At 43.7% G+C, this 10717-nt stretch overlaps 1 long non-coding RNA gene across 1 annotated transcript; it reads right to left on the bottom strand.

Moving 5' to 3' along the window:
• Nucleotides 1-360: 360 nt before the first annotated feature.
• LOC142731528 (uncharacterized) lies at nt 361-8297 on the bottom strand. The gene is made up of 4 exons (XR_012878982.1): nt 7801-8297; nt 4383-4845; nt 3228-3322; nt 361-838 (listed from the first exon to the last, which is right to left on the bottom strand). It is a non-coding gene; the product is annotated as an uncharacterized LOC142731528 (long non-coding RNA).
• Nucleotides 8298-10717: the final 2420 nt, after the last annotated feature.

The following is a 10717-nucleotide window of genomic DNA, read 5'->3' as shown; positions in this document are numbered from 1 at the left end:
AACCTCTTGGTTGATAAGAACATCGACTGGATGCAGTTGTCTCTCTTTTTGTAGATTCTTGTTCTTCTGACACGGAGTACAGTATGTCTCAGGCTGGGGGATCTCTTTGCTGGACTTTGTTGTATGGTGGTGTACGTTCGTCCTGATTATGACCTCTGTTTTTGTAGCAGGAAGATGTCTTTCTTGTTTGGATGTTACTCCATGGGTTACCCAGCCTACACATTCTTCAATGAATCAGTGACCATGTCCACAATTGATTACACAGGTATAATATAGATTTCATGATAGTTCTTTGGAATGAAAACAAATTCTTTTTATGTATTTGTCTATCCATTTTTATTAGAAATACAATAAATATATTGAGGTATGTTTTTATTGACATGTGTTGCTATCAGCCAGACAGGGAAAAAAAATATAGAAGGCCTTGGGAATCTGTAGGGGCAGCTGTTCTACAGGAAAGGGAGTGCAGAGACCCTACCAAACAGGACGAGGGGAGGAAGTCCATTGCCGGGCATCTGAAGAGACTTGCCATTAAACACCCAAAACCATTGTACTTCACCGCAGCCCTGCGAATCATGGACAAGGCTTCATTTTCAAAGACTTCTGGACAGTTGTCTTTTAATTGGATGGATCTTAAAAACCCCTTCTGGACAGTGGGGGATGGGAAGGAGGAGGTGTGGACGGATGACGTTCCGGCATTCTTAGATGGACATTAGTGGTTCATATCTGCTGCCTCTTTAGCGTAGAGACCTTGATCTGGCACATCCCTTTCCATGGCTGACGTTCTCGACACCAGGGCTTCCTCCTGCTGATGTTGTACGGTACATTCCCTTCAGTTCTGAAACAAGAATAAATAAAATGTCCTAGTGAAGAGTTGCTCTCTTGAAGATATTCCCCGTGACCCACACCAAGACCCTTTGTCTGCCAGGTAGGTAGATAGTGCGTTCTATGTTCAACTAAGTTAAATAAATTCACAAGTAAATCTGCTCAACTTTAAGATGCGGTTAACACAAAGGTTTCAAAACGGGGACAGATAGGGCGCCAAGCGATGGTAGAATTTTATTTAAATACACATTTCTGGCACGACTGGTCCCTTTATCTGATCTTAACCTGACAAAGGGATCAGTCAAGTTTAGTCCCGGACCAGTCCGGTCCAGAAATACAGTCAAAATAAAATGGGTTTTACTTTACTGTCCACGTGTGAAGTATTTGTGTTACCCGCCGCTTATCTATTTTTGAAGGGGAACTCCAAGAAAAATGTGTCATGCAATCAAAGGCGCAGTGCCCACCCAAACTACATCGCAAGATTTTATTAAAAAAATTAGCTTTTATCTATTTGATTACTCCAATATGTAAAGGCCAATATCACTAACAGCTCCTGGCTCAGCCAGCAGAGGTGGGGTCCGGAGCCGAATGGGACCCAGAGCTGCTGAAGGAGCGGGAAGTACATAAAGGGGATTTGTCCGGGGGTCTGAATACATTTTAGGGTTTGGTATTAAAGGGGTTTTCCAGGCATTATAAAAATTGTAATTCAAACTGAAAATTGCACCATTTAGCAAATACCCACCTTCTAATTCTCTGCGGCTCCAGTGCCGGCGGTTCACAATCCCCTGCCGGCCTGTTTACATAGGCTGCACCAGTGATGTCCCGTATCGGCACATGATCGCACTAGTCAATCACTGGCCACAGTGGTCACGTGCCATACTTACTTAGATCACTTCTGCAGACGATACCCTCCCTCTATACTGTCCCTACTGCAAGGTTTTTATAGTGAGGACAGAATACAGGGAATATCTGGTACACAAAGCGTATTCTCACTAACCCTGCCCCATGACAAGCCATGCCCAATGAACCACGTTCTGTCAAAGGTAGGCCCTGTCAAGTCCTGTCTCAATCCATCTGAAACTAAAGTGTCCCTAGAAAGAAATTCCAAATATTGTCAACTATGCTCTATTAGGGTATAGTATGAAGAATCAGTGCAGCACGGTCTATATACTACTATATACACAAAGCTGCCATGTGCTGAACATTGCAAAACACCCTATTCATAAAAGAGCGTTAATTCCAGTCCTGCAGTCACCCTGATGACCTTATACTGTGCCAGTACTTGAGGTAGGTGTGCCCCTTTATATATTACTTGCAGCCAGAATTGGCACCGGGATTATCAGCTCATTGACGAATTCTTGAGGTCACATTTGTGTCTTGATGTCAGACTTATCCAATCCTACGCCACTTGCTCTTTATAGAATTTTCAGAAAAAAAAATACCCCTAGCAATAAATACTGCATGTAAATAATATTCTCATTACAGTACAACAAATAAATGGAAAAAGAGCCATATCCCTATTAGGTCCCGCGGACATCATAGAGGTGGTCCTTGACTTCCAGTCCTGCAGTCACCATGAAGACTTTGTGCTGTCAGTGCAGGCAGAATAAAGCTGACATGGTGACAATGTAATGTTTTATATGTACTACTACTCCCTGTACTGACTGATAGTAGAGAGAATGGACTAAGCTGAAGGATTCCCGACTCTTATCAATTCTTTAAATAGGGAATATGCCCTGAATACTAACCCCAAATTTATATTACATTTATAGTAGGACAGATTTACTATTCAAATTGAGCCAGAATTATGGCGTACACGTTGTGCGCCATATTTATTAATTGTTTTAGACACATTTTGCGGCGTGCTTGACAGGGGGCGTGGCCTAGAATAAAGGGGCGTGTCTTAAACTAAGCCAACCAAGAGGTGGTATAAGGAAGAGAAAAGTGTCTAACATGTCTAGCAAAATCTATCATACATCGTGCACCACTGTGATAAATTTGGCGCAGTTTCTGACTTCCTTGTATCAGTTTACACTGTGTAAAACTCAGATAGTTTTAGGCCCCATGCACACTAACTTATTTTTGCGGCCGCAATTCACCCGCAAATCTGCAGGTGAATTGCGACCCCATTCATTTCAATGGGCCCATGCACACGACCTTGGTTTCCACGGTCCATGCATTGCCCAGGAACCTGGACCGCAAAAACAACGGACATGTCTTATTACGGTCGTGTTTTGCGGTACAGGCTCATAGAAAATAATGCACGCGGTCATATGCACGGCCCGCGATTTGCGGGCGGCCGCGGGTGACACTCCGCGGACGTACGAGCCGTAAGTCACGGTCAATGCACCTCACTACGGTCGTGTGCATGAGGCCTTAGTAAATCTGCCCCATGGTAATACCAATGACAGCCCACTCTTTCCCGGGGGGGTACAGTCCTCCGCACATCTTCATCCACGTCTCATCTTGTATGTGCCGGATACTTTTCTCCTTATACCTGAGAAGTAACAAAAATAACATCAAAAACTAAAAAAACACAATTCCAAGTATTTCTCCCCATTTCTAAAAATAACATTTCCTGCAGGTGAATAATGGAAAATATAAAGATATAAATATATTCAGGCCTATGTGTCTGTCCAGGGGGTCAGTGAGGGTCCTGCCTGTTATATGTGGGGAGGTCGTGCTGCACAATAACGGAGGGGAAAATGTCTGTACATCAATATATATTTGTCTCTAGGAGCCCCTACAAAGTCTCAGTGAGGGCCCTGTCTGTTATACGGGGGGAGCTTGTATACAGCGTTAGTAACAGGCATGTCACTCCACTATAGATATTTTGGGTGCCGGTTCTTCGACCCCACTGTCCATAGTTTAATTAAACACCTTAAGAAAATGGATCATCACCAAGAAGTTTTATTTAAAGGGGTACTCCCATCTTACTATTTCTCTGGGACTCACACCTATGTGGAAAACGGAGGTCTCTCCCTGACCCTGTCCTGCTTTGTTCCCACATCCCTGTCCCGTCTAATGGCTGCTGATTCCAGGTGGAGAATGACTTCGGAAAGGCCTCGCACGTCCCTCTCTCTATTCTGTTCTATGGAAGTTTCGGAAATAGCTGAGCGCTGTTAAACTATTTGCGTAACTCCCATAGTAAAGAACGGAGAGGTCTGCGTGCATAGGTGGATATCACATAAACGTCTGAGATGGAGAAAACCCTCTAAAGAGATTATTTCATTAAAGGGTTTGTACATAATTAGAAAAATAGAGCTGCTGTCTTCCAAAAACAGAGCCACACCTGTCCACAGGTGATGTGCGGTGTGTGGACAGCTTAGCCCTATACATTTCAATACAGAAAAGCTGCAATACCACACACAGCCTCTGGACAGAGGTGGCGCAGAGCTTCCATTTGGGTCATAGAGAGGGTCTCTAGCGTGATACCCCCCTCTATGATATCTAAATACCCTTATAGGGCATTTCAGGTGTAACCAGAAGTTAAGGTGATACAAAAATATATTCCATACATGAGATTTCCTTAATGGAGATATTGTAACAATAATTACTGAAAATATGTAATTGACTTTTTCCTCCATTGTAGGAATAGAACCCGAGAAGTGACGTTTTGGACTACGGAACAGTCGATCCTCCGGATGAAATGCTGTGTGGTTGGAGCGCAGTCCCAGGAGCGCTGGTGTTGTTGTGCTGATCCATGTTCTTCTTATCTGGAGCTTGTATACAGAACACGCGATCCTTCTGGTCCGACCTACTAACATATATAAGCACAGCCTAAACACACACGTAATGATATATAATAACATAACATTAACATAACATTACTATGTATCAGCCCTGATACGTCAGTCTCATCATATTTCTGGGGTCCCCGCACACAGGATATACGTTACCTCCTGTGATGATGTCACTTCCCTGTATTTCCTGTATGACATGGCTGCTCTTCCTCTTCCCGTTTCCCTTTCTGATGTATTTCCTCTTCCTGTGTGATAAGACGTGTGCTGTTGCCTCCTGCTGTGTATAACACGAGATGCAACATAATAAATGTAATAATAATCGCAGAAAGCGAAAAAGATTTTGTTCATTTCCATTCACATCAATGGTTATTTGTTTGCAGCCGTTTTTCTGAGCCATACTTGTCTGTTTTTAGAATCAACTACAGGGAGATTTGAGATGTGGTTTGAGAATTTCTTTCCTATGTAAACCCCACCGATAAGGACAGCTAAGAAGCCTCAGTTATCAGCGAGCGACCCCATCATTAGACTAAGCAGAGTGCCCCCATACAGTGCCAGCAGAGTATTGTCCCTTACACAGTGCCAGTATACTGCCCCCTCATAAACAACACTACCAGCAGAGACCCCTCAATAAACCATATTGCCAGCAAAGTGCCTCCAATAATTAGTGCCAGCAGACTGCCCCCAATAACCACTACAAGCAGAGTTCCCCCTCACAAATAGTCCCAGCAGAGTGCCTTCCTTTATGCAGCTACATCATGTAAGATCTTCCCTAGTTTGGAAGTCTCCAGGACAATCTGGGAGAGAAGACAAGTGTGATGTAACCTGGTTGCAGTGTGTAAATGTAGCCTGAAACATCACGTGTAGCCCCTAAGTCTATGTTCACATGTTACATATTTATTGCAGATTTCCATGGTCAAATTGACACATAAAGTATGAATGTGAATAGGGTTCTAGAAAACTGCATAAACTTGCAGCAGTAACAATCTGCAGTAGATTGTAATGCAAAGGATGCACAGCCAAATATGCTGCAAAATCCACATGTAATATATGGAGAAATATTAGGCCTAGTTCACACAGAGTTTTTTTGGAGCATTTTTTTACGTGGAAACCGCATCGAAAACCGCATCAAAAAACGTCCGAAAACTAATCTTATTGATTTCAATGGGATGCAGAGGCGCTTTTCCCACGAGAAAAAAACACTCACAGGAAAAAGCAGCGTCAAGCCCTTTCTTCAAGCGTTTCCGTCTCTGACCTCTCATTGACATCAATGGGAGGCAAAGAAAACGGTTTTCGCAGCATTTTTGCGTGCGGTGCTCAATGGCCGTGGTCGAAAAATGCGTCAAAAAAGCGGCAGAAGGAATTTTGAGGCAGATTTTTCCACCTGCAAAAAACTTGGTGTGTAAACAGGGACTTCGCGTCCACATGTGACCTACTCTATCCAATCACAGCTGTAATTCCAGCCAAGGCTCCCTAAGATTATGTTCACACCCCCCACTTCTCCTGCGGTTTGGCCGCTGCAGCCCGATGAGGAGGGGTTATAACTAGAAATTGTGGATATAAAGAACATGCAGAGGTTTCTGTGTGACAGTCTAAGGGCATGACCAGACGTGGCGGAGTTCTGCATACACTGTCCGCATCAATGCCGCACATAATCTGCGTTGCAGATTCTGTCGCGGCTTTGCCTAAAATGGGCATTAAATTGATGCGGACTGGCCGTTGCGTATTGAGGGGGAAAGGGCTTCCCTTCTCTCTATCAGTGCAGGATAGAGAGAAGGGACAGCCCTTTCCCTAGTAAAAGAAAAATAAATTCATACTTACCCGGCCGTTGTCTTGGTGACGCGTCCCTCTTTCGACATCCAGCCCGACCTCCCTGTATGACGCGGCAGTTCATGTGACCGCTGCAGCCTGTGATTGGCTGCAGACGTCACTTGGACTGAAACGTAATCCCGGGAGGCCGGACTGGAGGAAGAAGCAGGGAGTTATGGGTAAGTATGAACTTCTATTTTTTTTACAGGCTGATGTATATTGTGATCGGATGTCACTGTCCAGGGTGCTGAAACAGTTACTGACGATCGTTTAACTCTTTCAGCACCCTGGACAGTGACTATTTACTGACGTCGCCTAGCAACGCTCCCGTAATTACGGGTGCACACACGTAGTCACCCGTAATTACGGGAGCCCCATTGACTTCCTCAGTCTGGCTGTAGACCTAGAGATACATAGGTCCAGCCAGAATGAAGAACTATCATGTTAGTAAAACCAGTACGCTCCGCAGCACACATAACATCTGCGGACTTCATTGCGGAATTTTCACTCTCCATTGAAGTCAATGGAGAAATTCCGCAAAGAGTCCGCAACAAGTCCGCTACACGTCCGCAACAGCCAGTGTATGCTGCGGACACCAAATTCCGCACCGCAGCCTATGCTCCGCAGCGGAATTGTCCTCAACGTGTAAACTAACCCAATTAAAAAGCTGTGGAAAGCAATGGAGAAACGTGTACGCTGCAGATTTCTGCTGCGGACTATCCGCAGCGGAATTCCAGAGCAATTCCGCCACGTCTGGTCATGCCCTAAGGCTCTGTTCACATCTGCATTGGGGTCCCGTTCTTACGTTCCCGTCAGAGGTTTCCGTCAGAACAGGACCCTGAGCAGACACAAACTGACACCGACGGAAACCAGGGGTTTCCGTTTCCATCACCATTGATTTCAGTAGTCGACTGCGCAATTGCTTCCGGCAAAACGAAGGGTCCGGTCCACAAAAGAGACAAACGGAAACCACGGGCACCGGCTCCGTCACCATTGAAATCGATGGTGATGGAAACGGAAACCCCTGGTTTTCGTCGGTGTCTGCTCAGGGTCCCGTTCTGACAGAAACCTCCGACGGAACGTCAGAACGGGACCCCAACGCAGATGTGAACAGAGCCTAATATGGATGAGAAAGGGGAGGTGGGACTACTCATTTAATATGCCCGGATACTGAACTGGTATTACTAGTATTATACCCTGTTCTATGAACTCTACCCGCTGGAGTACCCCAAAGATGCTTGTACCACTGATCGAGGTGCCATGTGTTTTGTAGTAAAATTAAATTGGTATTTGATTATATTTTTTACAGTTAATATTTATTAAAAATTAGGTTTTAAAGTTTTTTGCCTGGCAGTGATAGTTTGATATTTGTCCAATACCTATTTATTTCCATATTTCATGGATATTATGAGGTGGGACGACTCACCTAACCAGTATGTTCCTGACGGGAGCTGCATGCGTCCATCTCATCAAGTCTCCGATCTCCTGGCAGCTCCACTTTGTACAGATCCTACAATGAAAATCTATGCAAAAAGTTTACACCAAAAAAACTGAACATTCTACTGCGGAACCAGGATTGTTGTTGTGTGGCAGGGCTGCACCTCGCCCTTCTGCTGCCGGAGGTAAACAGTGAAATAGCGCCACCACCTGCATCACCATAGAGTGGCCATGTGGGGTAGAGAAAAGATAGCAAAGAAAATATAGAAAACCTTTATGTTTACATATGTAGTAGAAATCTATTTAACCCCTTCCCGCACCTTGGCGTAACTGTACGTCCAGATAAGCAGTAACTTCGCGCACCTGGGCGTACAGTTACGTCCGCGCTTTAAAAGTTAACCGCCGCGCGGCGCTACACCGCAGCGGCGGTTAACTGCGCAGGGTGTCAGCCCTGCTCTCCCCGTTGCCGATCAGCGGCCTGTCGCCGCTGAAATCGGCAATTAACCCCTTCGATGCGGTGGTCGATTGCGATCACCACATCGAAGAGGTTTACAGCGGATCGGCAGCCCCCCACATGTATTTGCGGGGGCTGGCGATCCTTATCATGGCAACCAGAGGCCAGACAATGACCTCCGGGTTGCCATGTACGGAAGCCTCGGAGGATCAGCCTCCGGCCGTTCCTCCTCTGCTTCCTGTCAGTGTGACAGTTACGTCACAATGACAGTTAGAACACATTACACTACGTGTGTAGTGTAATGTGTTCCAGCAGCGATCAAAGCTGCAAGTCTAAGTGTCCCCTAGTGGGACAAGTGAAATAAGTAAAAAAAAAGATAATAAAAATGTTTTTAAAAAGTGTAAAAATAAAAGTTAGAAGTGACATAAACAAAGAATGCTTTTTTTCCTATAATAAGAATTTTATTATAGGAAAAAAATTAACACGTTAAAAAAAGTACACATATTTGGTATCACCGCGTTCGTAACGACCCCAACTATAAAACTGTAATATTATTTTTCCCGCACGGTGAACACCGCGAAAAAAATAAACGAAAAACAGTGCCCGAATCACAATTTTTTTGGTTACCAACCCTCCCAAAATATACAATAAAAAGTGATCAAAAGGTCGCATGTACGCCAAAATGGTACCAATACAAACTACATTTCGTCCCGCAAAAAACAAGCCTTTACACCGCTTTTTTGACTGAAAAATAAAAACGTTATGGCTCTAAGAATATGGTGACACAGAAAATAATTTATTTTATAAATAAGTGATTTTATTGCACAAACGCTGCAAAACATAAAAAAATTATATACATCTGGTATCGCCGTAATCGTACCGACCCGCAGAATAAAATATAATGGTCATTTATAGCCCAGGGTGAAGGCCATAAAAAAAAACAAATAAAAAACATTGTCAGAATTGATGGTTTTTGGTCACCTTGCTTGCCAAAAAATGGAATAAAACGTGATCAAAAAAATTTCTGGTACCCCAAAATGGTACCAATGAAAACTACAGATTGTCCCGCAAAGAATAAACCCTCACACGGCTCCAGTGGAGAAAAAACTAAAACAGTTCTGGCTCTCAGAATATGGCGATGCAAAATGTGCAGAGTGTTCCAAAAGCGGATAAGATCGGGCGCCATTTATCAGTGCGACACATATCTGCGGATAATTATTTATTTACTGCATTATTATACCCTCTTATTATACCCTGATGTACTCCGCACAGATAACATATGCCCCCACATTATAAACTGAAATACCAGCAAAACCCCAAACAGAACTACTACCAAGCAAACTCTGTGCCCCAAAAGCCAAATGGCGTCCCTCCCTTCTGAGCCCTGCAGCGTGCCTAAACACCAATTTACGTCCACAGATATGGCATCGCCATACCCGGGAGAACCCGGTTAATATTTTGAGTTATTTGTCTTCAGTGGCACAAACTGGGCATAACATGTAGTGCACTAAAATGGCATATGAGTGGAAAATTGTAATTTTCACTCCGCACCATGCGCTGCGCATTAACCCCTGCGCGCACCAGGTCATAGCATGTCTTAGTGTGGGGGGTGATGTATGGAGCGTCTCACGGAAAAAATAAAGAATTTAGAACGGCAAAATCACTGTTTTTTTGGTCACCTTAGCTCTACCTAAAAATGTAATAAAAAGTGCTCAAAAAGTTGTATTTACCAAAAAGTTGCACCAATAAAAACGACCGCTCGTCCCTCAATAAATAAGCCCTCATACCGCTCTATTGACTGAAAAATAAAAACGTTGTGGCTCTTGGAACGCGGGGAGGAAAAAACTAAGAAGGAAAAGAAAAAAATGGATCACTCCAGAAAGGGTTAATTACTTTCTAATGAAAAACCATTTGTGACCACACGTGGGGTATTGCCGTACTCGGGAGAAATTGCTTTACAAATGTTGGGCAGCTTTTACCCCCTTTATCCTTTGTGAAATTGAAAAAAATGCAACATTTTAGTGGAAGAAATGTCGATATTCATTTTCACGGCCTAATTCTAATAAATCCTGCAAAAGACTTGTGGGGTCTAAATGCCCACTATATCCCTAGATAGATTCTTTAAGTGGTGTAATTTCCACTTTTGGGGGGTTTCCACTGTGTTGGCCTCTCAGGGGCTTTGCAAATGCGACATGGCACCCAAAAACCATTTCAGCTAAATTTGAGCTCCAAAAGCCAAATAGCGCTCCTTCCCTTCTAAGACCCGCTGTGGGTCCAAACAGAAGTTTATTACCACATATGGCATATTTCCGTAATCGGGAGAAATTGTTTTACAAATATTGGGGTGCTTTTTCTCCTTTATTCCTTGTAAAAATTAAAAAATGGCTACCTTTTTTCAGAAAAAAAGTCGATTTTTACCTTTACAGAATAATTTCAATGAATTCAGCAAAAC

The sequence above is a fragment of the Rhinoderma darwinii genome, unplaced genomic scaffold, assembly GCF_050947455.1.
Source record: "Rhinoderma darwinii isolate aRhiDar2 unplaced genomic scaffold, aRhiDar2.hap1 Scaffold_82, whole genome shotgun sequence".
Classification (NCBI taxonomy): Eukaryota; Metazoa; Chordata; class Amphibia; order Anura; family Rhinodermatidae; genus Rhinoderma; species Rhinoderma darwinii.
The sequence above is the reverse complement of the archived record's forward strand: the minus strand, read 5'-3'. Positions and strand labels throughout refer to the sequence as shown.